We start from the raw sequence: 24590 nt of genomic DNA on the forward strand, positions 1-24590 counted from the left end.
ACTACAGGCATGCGCCCCCACGCCTGGCTAATTTTGTATTTTTAGTAGAGACGGGGTTTCACCATGTTGGTCAGGCTGGTCTCGAATTCCCGACCTCAGGTGATCCGCTTGCCTTGGCCTCCCAAAGTGCTGGGATTACAGGCGTGAGCCACCGTGCCCAGCCCCAGTCATTTTTCATGGCTGTAAAATATCATGTCATGGTCCCACACTCCACTGAGCCAAGCCCTCATGTCCAGATGTCTGGGTTTTCAGGTAGTCCCCAGGCAGAGCCCAGGTTGGGATGTCACGGCACATGCAGCTTCCACTTCTGTTCCACTGTTTCCCTGGGGGTCTCTGGCTCACACATTCCAAAGAGAGTTGGTGAACCTCTGGATACAGTTTAAAAAGCAAGACTTCAATCTGATGTCCTCCATCTACACTTACGGGGTAAACCACAAACCCTTGAGAAAGGATGGGAACACACCCCGAGAGGCAGAGGAGGAAAATGGCCCAAAGAAACAGCTTGGCTAAAAAATGCTGCTGCCTCTGAAGTCCTTAAAGTGATTCACTGTCTCTTCACGTGCTGAATCTGAGAGTGCTGTAGGCAATGAAATATCACCTGCCATCTTACACATGCATCAGAAATGGACAGGAGGAGGAAAGAAAAGAAGGCGTTCACATAAAACAAGACTTCAGCTGTTGTGGAGGCAGGTGAGCCTCACATAGCGTCTAATTTCACAAACAGGAGTACAGAAATCAGGTTGGTTTTGTTTTTATTTTTAAGAAACTTCAAATACACAAGCCTCATTTGTGAAATTTTAAATTTGAAACTCCTTTAATATATAAGTTGTCAGAGTGTTTCATCGGTCCTGATGGACTGATGCCCATTCAACTCAGTAGATGGTGTTAGTGTCTGAAGACAATGAAGTACACCCCAAAATGGTGGTGGAGGCACTTGCAGGTAATCAGGCTGGTGAAGGGAATCACTGGGTATACCCTACCTGAAACACCAAATTTAAGGAAAAATACACACAAATACACATACGTCTAAACAAACAAAATCAATAAAGCTACACTGAACATAATTTCATTTTTGATAATTCGGAAGTCATTTTTTACACTTACAAAGGGCTCTCAGTGCCAAAATTTAGAAGCCTCATCCCAAATTTGCCATAAACAGCAATGAGACATTGGGCAAGTCCCTTATCTTCTCAGCATCCAACTACTTTCACATGAAAAGAAGAGAGTGGGATTGAACAAGCTCTTAAGAGTTCTCTGAGTTTAAAACGTTTTAAGAGGGCCTCCTATAAGCAGGAGATTACAGGAGAATATACGTGAATTAAAGCTAAGTAATTATAAGAGTGTGTGTGTGCAGTGAGCATGGCTGCAAAGATCCTCCCTGCTTCATCAGCTCTGGGCCTGACGGCAGCCCTGTGTTAAGTATACCCACCAGGACCCCAGTGCCGAGGCTTGAGCTCATTATCAGGGTCTCACTGTGAAACAAGCCACAGTCAGCATAAAGAAAGTCCATGCTTCCCAAGCATGTCCACATCACAGAAATTACTTACAATGTTGGTAACACAAGGTCTCATCTACGCTACAAGTCCTGCACACACACACAGGCTAAAATTTAAAGGGAAAGTAAACATCAATTAATATTTGTGTCTTGCAAAACCAGTAAAAAGTGCTCTGACTCCGGGTCTCAGGGCTTCTCACTGAAGATGCTGTCAGTGGCTTCTGAGAACTGAAACACAGTGACAGCACTGGGCTCAGTGGGTTGTGAAATATTCAGTGGGAGTGGCGTGCCTGCGAATAGCTTGATCCTGCTTCCAAAGTATAGGCAAAGAACGAGTATCTCAGAACCCCAAAACAATCTTGTCTGGTTGCTTTCCAGGTTCTTTTGTTCACTTTTAAAATGGATGTCATACTAATCACACAGCTGGGGACATCTTTCCAACTGTGTGACGTCTGCTCTAGAATGATGGTCTACTTCAACTTGGACAAGGCAGGAGAGCGACCCGCCACCTGGGGCTCCGAGCAGGGGCTCCCTGCCCTTTCAGGTCTTCATGCCTCCCTTCACTGTATCATTCTCCCTCAAACCACCTCCCAGATGACTGTCAAGATACTAATTATTCTTTAAGATTAAGATCAGATGCCACCTCCTTCATAAAGCCTTCCTTTAGTCCCAAATGTCAGCTCTGCTGTCTGGCCTGCCTGCCTGTGTTCCTCTCACACAGGACTCCTTCCATTCAACCTCAGACGGAGGGCGGTCATCCAGGCATCTGTCTCTCCCAAGAGAACTAAGATCCTTGAGGGCAGGAACCACATGGAGTTTATTTTTGTGTCCCATTGCCAGCACAAAGTTCTCTGTGTTAAATGTGAATGCCATGCTTTTCTCATCACGAACCATGAGGTGACTTGGGAACAGAGCCATGCACAAAACAAGACAGAGGAAGTAGTCTGGGTCTCTGACAGTGTGGTGTGCCCACCAGCCATGTCACCTCTGGACTCTGCAGATGAGAGGAATAAACTTCTCTTTAAGCCACTGTTATTTTGAGGGTCTCTGAGACTTGTAGCCTACCTCATACACTTTCCTGCTACCTGTGCTCTCTGCTCCAATTCCATAGCCAGAACAGGCAGCAGCACCAGGACCACTGGGTTTGGGCCCTGGACACACTCAGAACCTTTGTCTCAGCTTCCAGACCTTCTCTGGACCCTCCTGTCCTCGTGTCTCACGCAGAGCATAGCACAGGTGAGGCACCCACTCAATCCTGACCTAAGAAGTACACGGATACCCACGTTCACACCACGTAAACAAGGGAAAACACTGAATAAATGAATTTGAAAATGATTGTCTTTTAAATTAATTGAAATGTTTCTAAAATGCATTTGGAAGTATGAAAGTAGGTCATTTTGAAATAACAAAAGGCACTCTCATAAAAAGCAAAAATACCTCCATGGTTTTGGTGATCCAATCTCTCAATCTGGTTTGGGTCAGCGGGAAACTTTAAGAATTAAAAAACAAGTTTTTGACAGTTCAAGTTCAAAAGGAAATTTAGAGATGAAGAAACAGAGGCATAAGAGTATTTAAATAACTTGCCCCAGTCACACAACTAGTAAGTGGCGGAGCTCGGACTCAAACCTAGACCAGGTGCTCCAGAGCCTCCCTGAGCCACCAGGCTGTGCTGTCTCCTGCGTGAGACACAGGCAACGAAAGACACCAAGGAAAGGCAGAGGCGAGTCACGTGTGCATGACTCTGAAGAGTGACAGGCTGGATGTTAAGGGAGGCAGCACGCCAACCTGGGCCCAACAAGAGTAGAATGCTGACGGGAATTCTTTCGTTCACTCACTCATTCGCTCAGTGTTCACTGAATGCCCATTCCAGAAGCCTGTCTGCTCAAACAGCTCAGGGTGTTGAGGGCGGCAGACACATAACCCACGCCTGCCTTGTTCACAGTTGTATCCCATGGCTGGGCACAGCGCCTGGCTTACACGAGGCAATGATATGTGAGAAGCAGCAATGAATGAATCCCAGTCTTGCTGCAAACCAGCTGGGTAATCAGGGGCACATTACTTAACCTTCCTGAACCTTAGTTTCCTCATCTAGAAAACAAAACTAACACTGCCGGTTACCACTCCTTGGGATTGTCGGAGGATTGAAGTAGCCACTCTCCACCCAGCGAAGTGAGGAAGTGGCTTCCCAGCCAGTGACATCAAGTTGAACCTTGGATGGGAATGGGGCAGGTGCAGAGTGGGAGAGGCAGGAGGTGTTCCAGACAGAAGAGACCTTAGGTGATGAGAGGGCGGTGGAGGAACAAAGTCAGTGTCAATGGGACCAGCCAGGGTTCAGAGGGCTCCACACAGCCAATGCCTGCCCTGAAACAGGAACAGTGAGGAAGGAAGGAGGAACTGGTATATTTCTACACAGAAATCCCCATGTGGTTTAAACTCGATGAGTTTCTCATAATGCGTAATCTTCCAGCTGCTGGCTAGGCTGAGAACTATTTTACACACTATTAATAGTTACATTTTTTAATTTAACAGAGCCATGCAGAGATCACGTTGTTATTATTATGGTTAACAACCAGGGTATATTCACTTACACAATCCCTCTTCCAAAACAGCTCAGAAAATGTCACAAAACCCCCAACTGTAAGGAACACAGGTGGTATTAATAACTCTAAATTTTCAAAGCTAAAATGAAAACGTTTAATGTTTTCCTATGAAAACTCAATGTTAAAGAGAACAGAAAATCTATCCTCACTTCCAGTTTCTAGCCTCTTCAGTGCAATCTTTGTAAATATTCAAATCATGTCACTTCCCTTCTCCAAACCATCACATCACTTCAACCCTAACTCCTCCACTGTACTGAAAATCCCATCATGACCTGGCCCCTGTCTGCCCTTCCACCCATTCCCCCACCACTCCCCCTTACCTGCTGACTCTTCTCTGTCCCAGCACAGGATCTTCTGTTTCTTCAACATAATAAGCTCATGCCTGCCTCAGAGCCTTTGCACATGCTGTTCCCTCTGCCTGGCATGCTATTCCCTGAGACAAGGGTATGGCTGGCTCCCTTACACCATTTGGGGCATCGCTTAGAGAACCTAGCCACACTTCCCACCACCACCAACTCCAGCCTGTTAACTTCTATTCTAACTCTTTTTATATTTCTTCAAAGCACATACCACTGCCTCAGTTTTTACCTGTGTGCAGTCTGCTTTCCCCTCTAGACAGTAAATGCCACAAGCATATCTCACATATGACAACAGGTCCTTCCTAACATTTGTTGAAATTGACAGCGACACATTTGGGGATCTTTACAAGCCAAATGGTGGGAGAGTAAAGTGTTGACTTGATAAAAGGATATCAAATAAGACCTTTAGGATAATGTACTATTGTTATCAATTTTACTCACAAAGGCCATATACTGACAAATCTTGGATTACACAGCAGAGAAAAAATATTTAGTTACTCGGATTACTAACTACAAATGTTTCTTGAGCTGAGAGCAAAACAACATTTTGATGATTCTTAAAAAGTCATTTGTTACCAAAAAAAAAAGGAAAAAGCCAATTCTTTCACAATGGCCAGCTTGTGTAGCCACTAAGTCAGAAGCACTTCCCACCTGGAGCCTCCTGGGCAGCCCCCAGGACACCCCCCTGTCCACATGCCACTAGAAATCCACACTTTTATTTTGCTTTTGATCTTCAAAAAGGGGTCCTCTCTGAATCAGAGGAGCCAATTGTGTCAGGAGACAAAAGATCCAATCAGTCACACAGCACTTTACATTCTCAAGTATCAAGGGTTGCTGTATCATTGAATCAGCATTTATATTTACAGCAGAATTTGAAAACACTTGACAAAGCCAAGTTCCCATAATTAAGTCCAAAGCACACATTCAGAACCTAGTCTATTATTATCTTTCTGTATCAGAGGAAAATCTTGTTATCCCTGAAAAGTTGAGGTCTAAGACTTTAGGAGATTGGAAATAAACTCTCTCTATGGTTCCATATTCCTGCCCAACTTTCCTTAAATCCTGAACAACTCTTTAAGAAATATATATTTCTCAAAGCAATGAGATGTAGAAAGGCACCTCTCTGAATAATCCTGCATGCCTGGAGGGCGGGCAAAGCCGACTTTGCCAGTGACTGCCAAGCCCAGCATTGTTTTTCTCTGGACTGCAGATTGTCAAAACAAGAGACCTGCCCAAAGTGGAAGCCTCAATTCAAGTCGAAAAATAAATGACGAAATAAATAAGAGCAACCGAACAAACCCATGTTCATGTTTGAGGGGACCAAAGAACCAAGGGTGGTGTGTTAGACGTCTAGACCAAAACATACACCACCAACTCTTCCCAAGCAAAAGCAGCAGCCTGTCCATCCCATACTCTCAACCGTGGTGCCTAAAGGCTTGGAAGTGGCTCCACACAGATGACATGGGTCCACCCACTTGAACCCCGAGAGGGGCCCTTGCAGCCCCCGCACTCACTGCACTGTCCTTCACAGAACCAGACCCTCTCTCTTCCCAGCATCTGCAAGTGGCAGAAACAACGGACTTTTCCCATTTGGAGAAAAATGCTATTGCAGCTGGAGAAACATTCCTGGAGATTATGAATAAGATATTCTGATTGTAAAGAATTGTAAATGTGATGCTGAAGTGTGTGAAAGTCTGAACAAGCAGACGAGGAAATATTATGGCGCCATGGTAACAGAAACTATGGAAGAAACTCCAGTTTCACAGAACTGTTTAAAAATAAACCGGATACTCAAATACCAGTGAAAAGCTACAATGACTCACACTGTTCTCCTCAAATACTTACAAGAACAGCCAGTTCTTTAACACACTTGTCTTCCAGGCTTTTTCCCCACTGGAGAAATGTGAGACAAAGAGAGTAAAAAGAAGCTTTGAAATTTTCTCTAATTTTACCAGCAAGTTGATCTGAATAAGAACTTACATGTTTTAGAGTTGAGATGGGAGTATGGAAACGTGCAGAGAGCACTGGGGTCTTGAATAAAAACCACACTAAATTCAAAACATACAACCGAGGCCCAGAGTGTGCTCAACTGTGTGCCCAAACACCAGTCAATTTGGTAAAGAGCTACAGCACAATTTCTGTGAGAAACGCAAGACCTTCAAGGCACTGTGTATGTGTGCAGACCGCCTTTTCCCTTCTTGGCTCGTGTGTACACCCCCTCCCTTGGGCCCTGCCTCAGCCGCACATCCTCCAACTACACTTACACACCTTTCAATGTGGCAGCTGCACACGGAACACCTCCTGGGGCCTCCCCAGTCTGGCTTCCCAGCCTGCCCAGCAGCCTTGCCCTTCATGGGCCAGCCCTGATAGCCACACAAGCAGCACACTGCCACCGGAGACTGCCGCCTTCCTGGTCAACTCCCACCTGCCCTGCAAGGCCCAGTTTGAGTGTCACCTCCTCCAAGGAGACTCCCACCATTCTAGTGACCCTTGGCCCACCACTGCCCCTTTATAGTTCCCCTATGGTGCCATTATTTGGCCCCCATTCCTCTTTCCCCAACCAAGTTGTTAACCCTGGTAGATCAGATCACACCCGAGTCACCCGCCTTCTCTAGTGCCTATCACGGTACCCACAGCTCCTCAGTGAGGGTCACTGAAAGAAAAAATGGAGCCAGGGCATGGATTTCTTAGGAAACCTCAGAGTCCAGCAGTGTCTGTGCCATATTCCTGATTATCCTTGACCTGCCTCCTCCCTGTTCCCCTTTCCCCTGCCCTAACTCACCATTTCTCTCCTTTTCCCATGGCGGGGGGTGGGGAGGGCAGGAAAGAAGACTCTCCTGCACAGACTGCCCCTCTTCCACATGTGCAGAGACCTACTGTGGACATGTCAGAGCACCAGAAACACTTGTTCACAAATAAGCTTTGCCAGCAGCCGGTGAGCAGTTTCAATGAAGTAACTGTACTTAGGCAACACTTAAAATGGACTTTGTGAGGGATGATTTTTCAATCTTTTGCAACACAAATTATTCATCAAGTCCTATAATTACAGAGATTTCAATTTAGCTTGTTTCCAAAATCCCAAACCAAACACTGGCTTCGAGGAAAAAGTGTTTCTGCAGAGACAAGGTCAACCTGAGAACAGGTTCACGGGCCAGATACTGAAACACACTGGTCCCAAAGGAACACAGGCGGCCCCACAAGCAGCACCCTCAGACAGCATGAGACCTGGAGAGCCTGGAGAGTCCCGGGCATCCCAGGGGCTCCATGGCACCCGAGAGATGACCTAGCCATCAAGTCTCAATGGCCACGTTACCCAAGTACATTCTATCACTTCATTCTTCCTGTTGAAAACTACACAATTCCGGCCGGGCGCAGTGGCTCACACCTGTAATCCCAGCACTTTGGGAGGCCGAGGCGGGCGGATCACGAGGTCAGGAGATCGAGACCATCCTGGCTAACACGGTGAAACCCCATCTCTACTAAAAAAAAATACAAAAAATTAGCCAGGCATGGTGGCGGGCACCAGTAGTCCCAGCTACTTGGGAGGCAAAGGCAGGAGAATGGCGTGAACCCGGGAGGTGGAGCTTACAGTGAGCCAAGATTGTGCCACTGCACTCCAGCCTGGGCGACAAAGCAAGATTCCATCTCAAAGAAAAAGAAAAAAGAAAAAAAAAAAGAAAACTTCAGAATTCCACTCATTAAACAGGGATAACAATGCACACCCTGTGACTTCTGAGGATTCACTTAGACTATGCGGGAAAATATCTGTCTCTCATCTGGCAAACAATCCATGTTGGTTCCCTTTCCTGGCTCCTGTATCAGTGGAAAGAGATGGAGCTGAAAGACCCCGGACTTAGCACAAGACTCCTCCCCTCCGGCCTTCAGTTCCCTTGTTCATGGAGCAGGTGATCTTTAAGTCCTATGAAGACTCGAACATTCTAAGGGGACATGAAGCAAAGGCAAAGGCAAAGGATGGACTGGTTTAAGTGAAAATATCTAGTATGCATTTTGTATCAAAACAAAAAAAGAAAAAGGATTTTTACATATATCAAAGCAGAAATAAAAATGGGGTTACAGCTGGGCATGGTGGCTCGCACCTGTAATCCCAGCACTTTGGAAGGCCGAAGTGGGTGGATCACTTAAGATCAGGGGTTCGAGACCAACCTGGCCAACATGGTAAAACCCCATCTCCACTAAAAATACAAAAATTAGCCAGGCGTGGCAGCACTCATCTGCAATTCCAGCTACTCAGGAGGCTGAGGCAAGGGAATCACCTGAATCCAGGAGATGGAGGTCGCAGTGAGCTGAGATCATGCCATAGCACTCCAGCCTGGGCAACAGACCAAGACTCTACCTCAAAAAAAAAGGGGCGGTGCGGGGGGAGTAAATTAAATTAGCATATACCTATTTACACCCATTGCAAATGCACTGGTAATCTACCCACCAACGCCTACTTTCCATTCTTTCAACACCTGTATATTGGGTGCCTCTGCAGCCACATGGTGCTCTGAGTGCTGGGAATCCAACAGGCGACAGAACAGACCAAAACTCCTGCCCTTGTGGAATCTGTGTTCCAGCAAAGGTGACTGACCCAGCAGGTGCTACGCAGGGAAATAAGTGAGGATGAGATAGGGAGGAGACAGAAAGGAGACTGCTTCTAAACAGAGTGACCAGAGAAGGTCCGCCAGAGGAGGTGACACCTGAGACAACATGGGAAGAAGTAAGCCATGTGGGCCCCCAGAGCACAGGCAGCCCCAGCAAAAGGCAAGGGAGGCCCGCCTGGCACGTCTGAGGCACAGAAAGACAGCTGTGGCAGCAGTTCCTGGTGAGATGGCTGTGGGTGAGCCCAGGCAGGCAGCAGAAGAAATGATGATGCGTGAACTTAAATGGGCACCAAAGACAAAACAAAACGACCTCTTCGTTCAGCTCCAAACCCCACTACCACAGCCCACCTCTCAGTCCCTTTCTAGATGTCCGGCTCTATCACTGGCAAGGTTGTGTGCCGTGACTACCATACACTGAATCTCCACACAGCCTTGTTCTCAAGGAGCCCCGTGCAAGCAGTCAGGCACGTGAGTCAGCACAGGAGGTGCTTTCACTTACCATACCCCGTGCCTGGCCACAAATCCTGCACTTCCCCTAACTCGGCTCTCCCTCAGACTCGGCCAAGGCCCCCACTCTGGGTGAGGAGCAGGGACACCGGCTCCCAGCCCTCTCCACGGCACCCACGCAGCTCTGAGAACAGCAAAGTCCAGCATCCCTCGGGGCTCACACAATCTGAAGACCAGCCACACAGACATGGAGCCCTGCAGGGGGATCCTTCTCCCGGCTCCAGCAGTCTGGACCCCCATCTCCAGAAGGCTTCAATCTCCCACTGGAGAACTCTGGAATGACAGCGGTAGAAGTCTCACCTGTGCCTGCCTGGTTGATTTTTCCTGGCTAACTTGCTCCCTGCCCTCTACCCACAGTTGTACAGAGTATAACAAAATCATCATGTTAAATACTAGATTCTAGTTGATAGCCCTAAAAACGACTGCCATTTAAGTTGAGCAAAATTTAAAATGCTTTTTAAATAAACCAAGCAATCACTTGAGGTAAGTTTGGGGAAGGTCTTTTGAAATCAATCACTCTCTCTCCAGATCCAGTTTCCAAGTTGTTTCCTGGGCTCGCGAAGCAGCAGAAGATATGAATAGAGAATGCTAGGCAGTGAATTCCTAAAGCCCGAGGGTGAAAACACAGATGGTTCTGAAGATCCCACAGAAAGATATGCCAGTTAATCTTATGCTTAAAATTGGCCTGAAGAAGAAAGGGAAGGCCCTGATGCAGAAACTGCATAAGGAAGCCTCCCCTCTGGAACACACAGGAGGCGTCAGAAAGAAGCCTGACCTTTTCCCTGTCCCATGACCTTAGAGGAAAGGAAGGTCAGTCACAGCAGCAGCTGCTCAGAAGCAGGTAGGGAATCTTTTTCTATGGGAAGAACTCACCAGGTGTGTGCTGTGTGCCAAGGACCACACCAAGCAGAGGGTGTCCAAATATGAACGGCTCCGCACAGGCCAACTGCATGTTCTACAGGACCATTTAGGTGGGACCAACTCCCTCTCGACAGCCTGGCACAGTGGCATTGCGGTGTGTGCTAACCGTGCCCAGCTGGTGAAGAACCTTTCTCCTACTCCACCTGGAGCTCCACAAGGGAAGGGCTTGACCCTTTTTACCTAACCCAAAACAAGTGCTCAAGAAACAAGACAGGAAGACAAGGGAGGGGGAGAGAGGAGGTGCTCTTTGTGCTGGATCCCAAGGTGGAGAAGGTAAAAATGATGTCCGTGACAAATTAGTATTTTTTTAAAATCCTATATGCAGATTCATATAGCAACCCTTAAAATAACCATGTTGTCCCCAACATCTTTATAGCTCAAAGGAAACAAGCTGATGGCCAGCAATCCTGGTGGCATTCAGACCACTTGCTCCACCTGACAACGACCTAGGCTATCAGAATCAGCAGCAAAGGTAAGACAGGCCCCAAGGTCACCCGGTCCCAGTCCAGCCCATCAGCTCTTAGCTCACCTATGCAACTTAATGAAGAGCTGGAGCTCACTGTGTGTAATCAGATGTGTCCCCAAAACTCGTTGATCTTATGCAATGGGAACACAGCAGCTGACAGATGCAGACTTGCCGTGACTGATTTTTACAGCAAGATGTTTTTAGCCCCCGGTTGGCAAGCACTCTGGGAATGTGGAAATGGAGGCTGAACACTTCCCCAGCCTAAATACTCAGTTGTTCCACAGGTTTAAAACAGAAAAAGTTACTTTAAAAAGGACAAAAATGATGCTTTTTCAAAATTGATATTAACATGAGAATTCAAACAATAGTGTAAGAAAATGTACAAGAAGAGTCTAAAGATTTGAAATAAAAATGATTAGAAGTGATTCGGTTAGAGCAGGCCTAACTGAACCAGAACAATGAAACTCCACAGCTCCTCCCCTCCCCGTTCCAGCGGGGCCAACGCCACCGTGGGAATGGGAAGCACTTCCACAGGGCAATGTTTTTATGAGAAATATACAACAACTTTTGCTTTCAAAGCTGGGTGGGACTAGAACACACAGTGGAAGGACGGAGTCAGGAGACCTGGATTCTTGTGCCCGCTCTGGCTTTTACAGTCCGCCTAACTGTAAGCAGTCACTTCCCGCCAGCCTGTTTCCTTACCTACAAGAGGGAGAGACACTCCCTGGCCAGCCCAGCCCTCAGGGTGAACGGAAGGTCATTATCACTGCATCCTCTAGTCATTTGCTTCTTCGCTAATTAAGACATCTTGAGCACCTGCGATGTCCCTGGAACAGGAGATGGCAGTGTGCAAGATAAAAAAGTCCCTGACTTCTGAGAGACTGCATGTTAGTGGCAAGTGGCATCTACCTGGCTTTCAATAAACTACTGAATGAAGGAAAACTCTACCTAGCACCAGACACCATTACTGGGTTTCTGAAATGGAATGATTCCCCGGCCCCCTGCTGCAGGGAAGCTCCTCCGACGGCTGTGGGCAGGAGCAGGACAATGCTTGCTGTCAGCTCCACAGATGTTACCTAGTACTATTCCTACACTTTAGAGAACAAACAGTAAAACCAAGTGGAAAACACACATGGACTTAAAAACTCAAACTACTTAACTACTCAGTAATTAGGACGTCATTTTACACCAAAAATAGATTTTTCTATTTTATACAACAGAAGGAAAGAAATGCAGTTCAGAGTAAGTCATTAGATCGTGACCTTACGCTGTCTTCATCTCTGAATCTCAGACGTTGTGCAAAGCAGTGGATCAGCATGTGTTTGCTGAATGAGTAACACTGTTCCTGTCAACAGGAATACAGGTTACACCAGGTAGCTCTCAAACTTTCTCCTCAATCCACTCCTCCTTTTACATTTGTGGAAAGGGAGGGGGAGAGAAGCCCAGTCCCCAAGGTCAGCCAATCCCACTGGAAGCAGTGCCACCAGAATGTAAGCCCTGCCCTGGGACAGGGCACAGAGCCCTCACTAGCATGATGGAGAGGGGCCACCCCAGGCCCCGGGTCTCCCTATACCCAGCTGCTTTTCTTCAAGCTGGTGAAGCCCCTGCTGCCGCCACCACCTCCTCTCCTACCTTGGGGCTTTGTGTTTAATCCTGGAAGTCACAATTTAGGAGGCTCAAAAAGAATAAAATTCTGGGTATACAAATGAAAAAGACCCAAACGTGTCTGTCAAGAATAGCCAAAGGGATGGGATTATTTAGCCAGGAGAGGCTGTGGGAGGGATGATGGGTGAAGTATTTGAGATTCTTGCTATTTTTCTAATAGCTTTATTAAGATAATAATTGACACACAGTTCACCCATCTAAAATGTACATAATGATTTTCGGTGTGTTCACAGAGTTGTGCCACATCATGACAATCATTTTAGAACATTTTCATCATCCCAAAAAGAAACCCCACACTCTTCCCCAGTCATCCCCAACCTCCTCTACTCCCAATCCTGGCAATCACTAATCTACTTTCTGTCTCTATGGATTTGCCTATGCTGGACATTTCAGATGAATGGGATCACAACATATGTGGCTCTGGGGATTGGCTTCTTTAGCTTTTTCCATAACGTCTTCAAGGTTCGTCCACGCTGCAGCATGTGTCAGTACTTCACTCCTTTTGTTGCTAAACAATATTCCGTTGTATGAATGTACCATGATTTGTTTGTCCATTACCAAGTGACTGGACATTTGGGTTGTTTTCCACTTTTCAGCTGTTAATAGTGCTGCTATCACCATTTGTGTACAAGCCTTTGCATGGACAGATGTTTTCATTACTTTTGAGTAGATACCTAGGATTAGAACTGCTGGGTCATAATGAGAAACTTCCAAACTCAGGAGTTTCCAACATTCAGCCAGACTGCCTTCCAACAGGGTGCATCATTTGACATTCCCACCAGCAGTGTGTGACAGTTCCAATTTCTCCATGTCCTCACCAACACATGTTGTCTTTTTTATAGTAACCATCTTAGTGAGCGGGAAGTTATATCTCATTGTGATTTTGATTCGTGTTTCCCTAATGAAAAATGACATTGGGTATCTTTTCATGTGCTTATTGGCCAGTTGTATACTACCTTTGAAGAAATATCTGTTTAGATCCTTAGCTCATTTTTAAATTGGTGAGTCTTTTTATTGTTGAGTTTGGGGTTTTCTTTGTTTTGTTTAATACAGTCTCACTCTGTCACTCTGTCACCCAGGCTGGAGTGCAGTGGTACAATCTCAGCTCACTGCAACCTCTGCCTCCCGGGTTCAAGTGTTTCTCCTGCCTCAGCCTCCCCAGTAGCTGGGATTACAGGTGCCCGCCACCACGCCCGGCTAATTTTTATATTTTTAGTAGAGATAGGGGTTCACCATGTTGGCCAGGCTGGTCTCGAACTCTTGACCTCAGGTGATCTGCCCACCTCTGCCTCCCAAAGTGCTGGGATTACAGGCGTTGAGCCACTGCACCCGGCCTTTATTATTGAATTTTAAGAGTTCCTTTTTTTTTCCCCCCCTCTTTCAATTTTTTGGTAGAGACAGGATCTCATGTTGCTTGGGCTGGTCTCAAACTCTTGGCCTCAAGAGAGCCTCCAAAGTAATGGCATTACCGGTATGAGCCAATGTACCCAGCCAAGAGTTCTTTATGTATTCAAGGTATCTTTATCAGATACATGATTTGAAACTATTTTCTTCCATTCTGAGTTGTCTTTTTACTTTCTTGATAACATCCTCTGAAGCACAAAAGTTCTTACTTTTTATGAAGCCCAATTTACTCATTTTTTTCTTTTGTTGTGTTTTGGTGTCACATCTAGGAAAACATTGCCTAATCCAAGGTGACAAAAACTTATGCTATGTTTTAAGAGTTTTACATCTCTTATTATGACTAATTTTTAAAATTTTTTTTTAATTAAAAAAGTTTTATAGATTTAGCTCTTACATTTAGGTCTGTGATTCATCTGGAGTTAAGTTTTATATGTGGTATGAGGCAGAGACCCAAATTCATGCTTCTGCATGTAGATATCCAGTTGTCCCAGCATCACTTGTTGAAAAGATTTTTCTTTCCCCCATTGCACTGGTTTAGCATCCTTGTCCAAAGTCAATTGACCATAAATGTAGGGGTTTAGTTTTGTTTTCTTGACTCTATCTCATTTTTCCATGTCTATCCTTATACCCGCATCAGTGTTTCTTGAATACTGTAGATTTATACATTTTTGTCAATTGGGAAGTGTAAGTTCTCCAACTTTGTTCTCTGCATTTTCAAAACTGTTCTGACTATTCTTAGTCCCTTGCACTTCCATAGGGATTTTAGAATTGGCTTGCTGATTTGGGATTTTGAGAGGGGCTGCTGTGACTCTGTAGGTCACTCTGAGCAGTACCACCATCTGAACTATGTGAAGTCTTCCAGTCTATGGATGCAGATCTCTTTCCATTTATTCAGGTCCTTTTAAATTTATTTCAACAATGTTTTGTAGTTTTCAGTATATAAGTCTTACATTTCTCTTGTTAAATTTACTTATTCTTTATATACTATAATAAATGAAACTGTTTTCTTAATTCCATTTTTTGAATTATTCCTTGCTAGATTATAGAAATATCGTTATTTTTATATATTGATCTTATATTCTACAACCTTGCTGAACTTGTATATTAATTCTAAGAGCTTTTTTGGTGGATTCCTTACGATTTTCTTTATATAAGATCATGTCATTTTTGAACAGAGAGTGTTTTACCTTTTCCTTTCCAATCTGTATGCCTTTTGTTTTCTTGTCTAACTTCAAAGTTCCCAGTTAGACCCTCCAGTATAATATTGAGCAGAAGGACTGAGAACAGACATCAAGGTCCTATTCTTCTTTTTTTTTTGAGACGGAGTCTCACTCTGTCGCCCGGGCTGGAGTGCAGTGGCCGGATCTCAGCTCACTGCAAGCTCCGCCTCCTGGGTTCACGCCATTCTCCTGCCTCAGCCTCCCGAGTAGCTGGGACTACAGCCGCCTGTCACCTCGCCCGGCTAGCTTTTTGTATTTTTTTAGTAGAGACGGGGTTTCACAGTGTTAGCCAGGATGGTCTTGATCTCCTGACCTCGTGATCCGCCCGTCTCGGCCTCCCAAAGTGCTGGGATTACAGGCTTGAGCCACCGCGCCCGGCCTATTCTTCTTGATTGTAGGAAGAAAGGCTTTCAGTCTTTCACTGCCAGCCCTGGAAGTTTTGATTAATACCCTTTATTCAGTCAAGTTCCCTTCTGTTTCTGGTTTGCTGAGTTTTCTATCATGAAGAGGTGCTGATTGGGGTTGGGTGTTTTTTGTTTGTTTTGTTTTTTGTTTTAATGTTGCAGAACAGGCATCACCAAGGACCAAAGATAACTTAGATTAAAATCACCTGACGTCATATATTTTGATGAATTTCAAGTGTCATAAGGGGCCAAATAAAATCCATTTTAAGCAACTCAAAGAAAAACAGCTTATTCTCTGGCTTTGAGAAATGATAAATTTGTGATAATAAACAAGGTATCAGAGGAAAACACGAACATGTCCAAAGCTTACTTTAAACTTTTACACAATACAATATGGAAAGCAAAGAAAGAAAAAGACACAATTGATAACAAAATCTTATTACCTAAAATACATTAAGAGCCGATATGAAGACTGAGGATCCAGTTCCACTGGACAAAGAAGTTGCTGGAGAGGAACAAACAGAAGAAGAGATGGCTGGGCAGAGACAGGAACGCTCACGAAGTTCTGCCTGCTAAGCCAGACTGTGTTAGTAGTCCTGGCCACGTCAGCAGTGAAAAGTCCACACAAAGCCCCCAGCCTCTCCTGTCTGCTGTGCTGTCCACTGAGCAGGCCTCGAGGGGTAGCTCTCAGAGAGTGGTGTCTCCTGAATCAGCCTGGCCCGAGGAACTCTGTGGAATCGCACCCCCAGCTGTCCTACAAGGGACACCCAGACCAAGCGAGAAAGACACTTGTGTTAGGTTAAGTCTCTGAGACTTGGGGTTTGCTTGTTACTGCAATGTAACCTAGCTAAATATAATACAACAAATTCCCATGCTGGGAAAAAGAGCACAACTTCCTTTAAAATATGGAAATAACTTATAAAATAAGGAAAATGAATATGACAATGCCAGTTTTGGCGGGGCTATAGGAAAATAGAAATGTACTCTAACATTGCTAATAGGCTTCATGGAAAAATCTGGAAATACAGAACAAGGCAGATAACAGTTACCAACCTCTGACCCTTAAGTCCCACTCTGGGGAACATGCCCCAAGCAAATAAACTCAAAGAAAAAATAGCTTGAACAAAATGTTCATCACTGCAATATTTATAACAGCAAAAACTGGAAACAAGTCAACTGCTGAAGGCTAAGAAAACAATGGTGAGTTGACAGAAAGGACACCACACGTCCATTACAGAGGACAAGGCAGGTGAGCTATTTTCCATCCGAAATCGGGTATAAGCAAAAAAGGCAGAGTGGCACAGCACATCCACTACACATCAGTTTATAAGGCGAGGACTGTAGCTGGGTGCAGTGGCTCACACCTGTAATCTCAGCACTTTGGGAAGCCAAGATGGGCAGATCACCTGAGGTCAGGAGTTTGAGACCAGTCTGGCCAACATAGTGAAACCCTATTTCTACTAAAAATACAAACATTAGCCAGGTGTGGTGGTGCACCCCTGTAGTCCCAGCTGCTCAGGAGGCTGAGGCAGGAGAATCACTTGAACCTCGGTGGCAGAGGTTGCGGTGAGCCAAGATCACACCACCGCACTCCAGCCTGGGTGACAGAGCGAGACTTATCTCAAAAAAAAAAGAGGTGAGGGCTGTGTCATCTCTGTATGCCCAGTGCTTAGCATGAGGTAGATGCTCAAATGTCTGCAGAGTGATTGGATGTCCGCTGACAGAAGCAAATCAGTGGGGGATGAGGGCAAGAGGAGTCTCTGGGGAGGGAGCTGACACTTACCAGCTCATTTCTGTAGTGGCTGCAGTGTGCCTTCTCCCAACCTCCTCTGCCTGCTCCTTGGCTGCTGGCACACCCCAGGTTCTGTCCCAGGCCCTCTTCACCTCTTCTGTTCCCACACACCAAACCACCTTTAACCTCAAGCCCCTGATCTCCTGTCTGGCCCAGACCCGCATCTCTGCCTACTGGATGCCTCCCCTTGGCCATCACACAGTCCTTGCAAACTATCCCCTTCCCCATGAGCCTGCTCCTGTTCCTGGGTTTTCTACATCAGAAATGGTCCCACCATTCATTCACCCAGCTTCTCAAGCCAGAAACTCCTCTTCTTCCCACACCAAACGCCCTCACCACTACCACATTCAATCAGCTTCCAAGACCAGACTAAACCAGCTCTTCAATATCTCTTGAATCCTCCCACTTGGCTCTGTCCCCATGATGATAGCTACCTGCGCTAAGGCCATCATTGCCTCCTGCCTAATCCCTAACAACGTCCTAACTGACCCGCAGCCACTTGTCTAGTCCCCAACTCCCTTCATTCTCCATGACATACTGCGACTTTACCAAGGTGGTTGGAATGTCTTTTGGAAAGTTCAGGTTTTGCCTCCACTCAAACTCCTTCCCCTACTTCCTCCTTCCTCCCGAGGCCAGCACGGCCTCCAGGCTGTATTACTGCTCCTCCAGCCTCACCACTCACACCACGCTCCTGGCCACGCTATACACGCTCCGGCCACCATTAACAACCGGCGTTTCCCAACACAAGCACCACACTCCTATCAGCTCCACCCCTTCACGCACACTGTTCCCGCACAAATGAATCAGAGGAGGTGGAGAAGGAGAAATCACTTTGCAGAGCCAAATAGTTTCAAAAGCAAAATTATAAGAATCCTTCCAATTACTTTTGTAACATAAAGAAGTGTTTAAACTACATGTGAGTATAACATATCTAATATAATCCAGGGTAGGGTCTCCAGAAGTATGGGTATCCCAAACCCGCCACAGTCTAAGGGGGAAGTAAGGACAAAGCTAATAAAGCCAAAGGATTTGTCCCTGAGGACAGGAGTGGAAGCACTCACTGAGCACCACTGCATCCAGGAAGGAGGCACACATTGGCCTCTAAGCCTGGTGAGAGCAGCAATGCACCACGGGCTCACCCACTACTTGGGAGGCTGAGGCAGGAGAATCACTTGAACCCAGGTGATGAAGGTTGCAGTGAGATCACACCACTGCACTCCAGCCTGGGAGACAGAGCGAAACTCTGTCTCAAAAAACAAAAAGAACAAGTGCTCACTGATTTGCCACCATGTCCCCACAGCAAGAAGCCCCAGTTACACCACAACACGTAAAGCTGCCTGCCCAGGACTGATGCAGTGTTATTCCAGCATAATCCTAGGATCCCTTCACACAGGCATACACGCACGCACATGATCCTCTCTCATCCAGCTGGGGATCAGGACTTGAGAGCACATGAGGACACATCAGCTCATCTCTGCCACCACTGCCCTCGCTTCTGGTGTCCTCACACCTAACCGCAGTATTTAACAACTGACAGATGGCCACAAATACAGGAGATGTGTGGACCATGTTGTAGGGAGCTGGGTTGTGGGTCCCGGTGCCCGCGCTTCCACTCTGATGCCTAAAATTCTCTGTACGGCTCCATTCCCCTTCATGCCAGTCTTCAGGATCATGCCAGAGCAGCCATGGCCACATATTTCCTGACGACGCCTCCTCTCAGTCAGAGGCACCTGCCCAGTAGGACAACTCTCCCTTAAGCTGCAAGTTTTCCAACTCAAGAGATGCACTTAAACCCTAAAAAAGAAAACTCACATAGGCCCAGATGAGACACAAAGATTCTCCTGGCATAAGTAGAAGGAAAAAATATAGAATGGGTCAGGAGGTCAGAAAATAGGGGCATTCACAGGGGGCAGAGTGAGCGGGGAAGCAGGGAGAAGAGGAACGCTCCAGGCCACCCTTGGAGGTCTGCTGTGGCAGGTTCCCAAGACAGACAAAGGGCATTATTGACAACATGCATGAGTCAGAGTGGCCCCAGGTCAATGCTTCAGCTTCTTTTAATCCCTCCACTTTCAGGGAGCCTGTTCTAGAAGCAGGACTTCCTGTCACACAAAGAGCCTCTGTGGCCCTTTGTCCGCAAAGGACGAGCGGCCTCTTCCCGCGGCAGTTTCGCAGGCTCTTCCCTACCCAACAGTGACTGTGTGGAATCCCCAAGAGGAGCTGAAGCCCTGGTCTGAACAAGCTGAAAATGAGAGACAGCAAGAGGGGACGCCACCAAAGAACATGCTAGCCTGGATGCACAAATCTAGAAGGTCTCTGAAATCTGCATCTATGAGTCTGCACAAGACCTTGGGGGTGGGGGTGACCTCTTAATGATCCAGTCGCCTCAGGCAAAATACCTAAGAGCTGTGTGCCTGACACTGCTAATCAGTGAAATGGAATTCAATCTGCCTGACAGGTTGCATGGATCAAATGGCATCCGGCTGGGACCTGACACATGCCTGGAGTATAGGGGCCTTCCACAAGCATTGGCCAGGGAGACGGTGACTGGGGCCAGGCTCCACGGCAGCCCAGCTCCTGAGCCAGTAAGCCAGGTGCCCTGCACTGGGGCACTCCATCCTCACAGGGTTGATGGACACTTGAACAACCTCCTCCAACACAGCGGCCAAGAGCTAGGAAACAGTTCTACACAACGTGCCACAGGGACACACAGAGGGCCCAGAAAGGGTGCCCAGGGCTGATGTTTCAGCGGGAATTCTTCAGCCGGAGCAGCAAGGAAAGGCATCCCAGGTAGAGGAACCTGTGTGACAAAGGGGAGTTACACTGGTCCTTTGTGACGCTCCAGTGTGCAGGGTCAGGCTGGTCCTGGAGGGCAAACCCTGGGAAGCCGCTGTGGCTGTGAGGGAGGGGAGAGAGGATTTACAAATGGCAGGGCACTGAAGATCAGACACCAGCCCGAGTCACTAGTTACTCCACCACAAGAGGGACTTCTGCTCCATTTACCTACCAGCAATAACAAGTAGACTGTCCTGATAAAAGCCCACCATGAGAATGCTAGGTAAACATGGACAAGAAGAGGTCACACCCATCAGAAGTGCTATCTAGTAACGAACTGCCTAAATACCTTCTCAACCAGTACTATAAATATATGCCTTTGAAGTCTAAAAAGCCACAAGAGCTGGGTGTGGTGGCACATGCCTATCTATAGTCCCAGCTACTTGGGAGGCTGAGGCAGGAAGACCACTTGAGCCCAAGAGTTTGAGGTTGCAGTGAGCTATGATAGTGCCTGTGAGTAGCCACTATACTCCAGCCTGGGCAACACAGTGAGATCCCATCTGTAAAAAAACAAATTTTAAGTATAAACCACGAGAGGATTTGGTTTTCAAATATTTTCTGGGCACCTATGCACTCAACTATGGTGCCGCTTTCTCAAGAAAATATTCTATTTCATTCAAAGGTATCAGCTACAGCCAAAGCACTCTACTGTAGAGAAGAATACACAGCCAGTTTGGTGTGACAAACGGGTAAATAAATTCTAACTTGACAGTGCTTTTATTTTTTTAAAAGTTCACATAAAATCAACTAGCCAGTAATTTGGAAAAACAAACAGGGAACTCAATTGTCAAGCAACAATCTGAAACTAATAGGCTTAAATCAAGCATAAAATTAATAGCAAAAGTTTCCCTTAAACAAGGAGAGGGGGCCAGGCACAGGGGCTCCCGCCTGTGATCCTGGCACTTTGGGAAGCGGAGGTGGAAAGATTGCTCGAGCCCAGGAGTTACAAACCAGCCTGAGCAACATGGTGGGACCCTGTCTCTATAAGAAGGACAAAACATTTCTTAAATAGTTATTTAAAAAAAAAAAAAAGGAGAGTAGAAAGAGAACAGGGTTTAAACTGGCTGTGAAAGGTGCCCGTTTTAACTTCCAAGCTACCTTCTTACCAGCAAAATGGGAATAAAGGTGGCTGACCTACACAGAGTAGGAATTTAAACCACACATTGTATGTGAGTGCCTGCAAATGTCAGTCTCCCGCCTTCCCAGTCTTCTTGCTTCTAGTATGACTCCTCCTGACCTCTCTGGCAACCCCCACCCCCCACAGGGAGGATATGGCTTTGGCAAGCAGGACTTACACACCTATTCTCAGCTGTGCCACTGAGAACTCTAGAAACACAAAGATCTTCAACGTTAAGCCTCATACGCGCACGCGCACGCACACACATACACACATTTTGTGATGCTACCTGCCTAATAAACATTTCCAGTGACCACTTATAAAGGGGAAAAATTAATGACAACTCTATTCATGATAAAATGCCTAATTACAATATACAATAATATTATCTGAGAAGCCCTGAAGAAAATGTCTTGGTTACTCTCTTAACTTCATTACAATACCCAATACCCCTACTACACACACACACACACACACACACACGCAGAAAGAGCCTGTCCTTCATAAAAATTTGTCAGTTTGGCTGTCTCAAGATATAGCCTGTGTTCCAAATTCTTAAATATTTTCAATAAAATGTTTAATTTATTCTAATAAACTGAGTAAATATCAAGCCAAGGAAATTGATTTTAAAAATTATTTTACACATATCTCTCCCAATATTCTAAAAACATTTACTTTCTGAGTGCCAGAAACCTTGCTAGGAGCTAGGGGATGGAAGTGAAAATAAGTGAATAACACCATGCAGGCCCTGCGGTCCAGGAGCTCAGAGCACACTCAGCCCTTCATACCCAAGGGTTCCACGTCTGTGGATTCAACCAGTCGGGAATCGAAAATAATCCGGGGGAACATGTACAGACTTTCCTTTGCTTGTCATTATTCCCTAAACAATACAGTATAACTATTTACATTGTATTTATATTCTATTAGGTATTATAAGTAATTTAGAGATGATTTAAAGAACACTGAAGAGTGTACATAGGTTATATGCAAATACAACACTATTTTATAACAGAGACGAGCATCCATGGATTTGGTATCCTTTGGAGGGTCCTGGAACCAATCCTCCAAGATACAGAGGAACAAACTGTCTAAACACTAGGAAAGATAAGACAAAGTCATACCTGATTAGGTTGAGAGGGAGGGAGGGAAGGAGAGAGGGAGAGAGGGGACCTGCTGTGGAAGGGAGGGGAAGGGAATCGGGGAGGGAAGGGAGTGGGCAGGTGGGCAGGCACAGCAGTTTGGATGAGGAAAGAAGGCCTGCAGCGGCAGCCTCCTAGGAGCCAGCAAGAGGTGGATTGACGATTGAGGCTGCTGTCCAGGCTCAGGAAGGGCTGTCCAGGCCTGCTGCACAGGCTCAGGAAGGGCTCTGAAGGCCTCTGCAGCCACCATCGCTGAAACTGAAAGCAGCAGTCTACAGCCAACTAGTGCAAAGTTAGCTTATAGTAACGTTCAAAACCGTAAGTAGCATTCTTACATCTAAAAAGCTGAACACTTGGGCTTTATCTAAAAATATCTGTTTAAGAGTGGGTGATTACCCAGAAAAAAGTCCAGATGGCTATGTACCAAAAATGTGAATTCTTCCATTCAGTGAAATGTAACGCAGCCTTACTTACTGTATGCCAGGCACCTCGCTGGGTCTGTGGGGTCCCGGGATGGGCAGAAGTGACAAGGTCCCTGTATATATTCCAGTAGGGGTCGGGGATTCAAAGCCACACCAGCAGGTAATGTAGCGGGAGACTGCAGTAAGGGCTGGGGGAAGCATGAAGCCAAGTGGGGGACAGAGAGTGACAGGGTCTACCTGGACAGATGGTGGTCAGGGAAGGTTGTCTTGAGTCTTGAATGAACATCTCTGGGTGGCGAAACATGAAAGTCTGGGCTTTTGTGTATCTGTATCACTTAATTATTCTGCCATAAGAATATACTGATTGAGTCACTTTTGAGAATTCAAAAGGAAAATAAAGCAGCACGTAGGCACCTTCCCTTTACATAAGCATGAAATCCAAGCTTTTCCGGTAGAGGAATCCACGAGCCTTATCTTCTAGTCATCATAACCAGCCTGCAGTATCAACTGCATTCTCTCAAGACAAGTACTTCCAGACAGTCCTGCAAAGCACCCAAATGGTGCCCTGATTACCCTGTGCACACCCGTGGGGCCCAGGGCTCAACCTCCTCTTCTCTGTGCACACTGATTTCCTGGGTGACCCTCTCCCTCCTGTGACCTGAAATTCCATCCATCTGCTGATGCCGCCTCACTCAGCCTCTCCCTGAAGCTCCAGATCCAGCATGGCCCGAGCTGCTGGCTCAGTATCTCCCCCAGGGAGGCTCACAGGCCTCTCCGACACACTGGCCGAAACCCACCTCTTGCTCCTGCATCCCCCGGGTAGGCTCCTCCAGGACACAGCTGCTCAAGACAAATGCCCCAGTGTCATCCCTGACTCCTCTCCTCCTCTCATGTCCACATCACATCATCTCTACCTCAAAACAGAGCCAGAATGTGGCCGCTTCACACCACCTCTGTCTCAGTTACCCTGGTTCAATCTACCAAACTCAAAACTTGCCAACAACTATTGTCAACCATCACAGTTATTGATACTCCCCACCCTGATTACAAGGTCCCATGTGATTCTAGCCCCTGCTTCCAGCGCCAGTCTTGCTCCTTCCAATCCCCACCCTGGTCTCTGGCTACAGTGACCTCCATGTGGTTCTCCAGATGCAACAGACTTGGCTTACCTTTGCACCTGCCTCCCCTCTGCCGGGAATACCCGCCTCCCACATCTGTAGGATCTGCTGCCTCCCAGCATCAGATATCTGCTCAAACATCACCCTCTTCTTAAGAAAGTCTTTCTCAGCCCTGATACTCCAGCCCTAACTCTGTTTTATTTTCTTAACACTCAATCTCACCTGCCAAATTATTATATTTTCTCTCTCCACTCACGAGAATGTAAGTTCCTTATGCACCAGGATTTTGCCTTGTTTGCCCGTGTTCCTACCACTGACACGAAACAGGCACATAATAAACACAACTGGAATGAATGATTCAAGGAATGATAGAGCATACTTCTGTTTTCAGCAGCACAGCAAACCAGGTATCTTAATGACTCTCCTGTTGAAGAAATTTATTTATTTATTTATTTATTTATTTATTATTTTATTTATTTATTTTTTGAGACAGAGTCTCATTCTGTTGCCCAAGCTGGAGTGCAG

General features: G+C 46.3%; 1 protein-coding gene across 4 annotated transcripts in view; it reads right to left on the bottom strand.

Annotated features, from left to right (window-relative positions):
• Positions 1-24590, bottom strand: part of PACSIN2 (protein kinase C and casein kinase substrate in neurons 2) — a 146287-nt gene that overhangs the window by 57390 nt on the left and 64307 nt on the right. Inside the window, exon 1 of one of the 4 annotated variants that reach the window (XM_011945137.1) lies at positions 19039-19182. The exons of the other annotated variants lie outside the window; for them this stretch is intronic. The gene's annotated coding sequence lies outside the window, so the exon portion shown is untranslated. Of the gene's footprint in view, positions 1-19038; positions 19183-24590 lie in introns of those variants that run through there. 4 annotated transcript variants of the gene reach the window in all.

The sequence above is a fragment of the Colobus angolensis genome, unplaced genomic scaffold (genome assembly GCF_000951035.1).
Source record: "Colobus angolensis palliatus isolate OR3802 unplaced genomic scaffold, Cang.pa_1.0 Scaffold239, whole genome shotgun sequence".
Lineage (NCBI taxonomy): Eukaryota > Metazoa > Chordata > Mammalia > Primates > Cercopithecidae > Colobus > Colobus angolensis.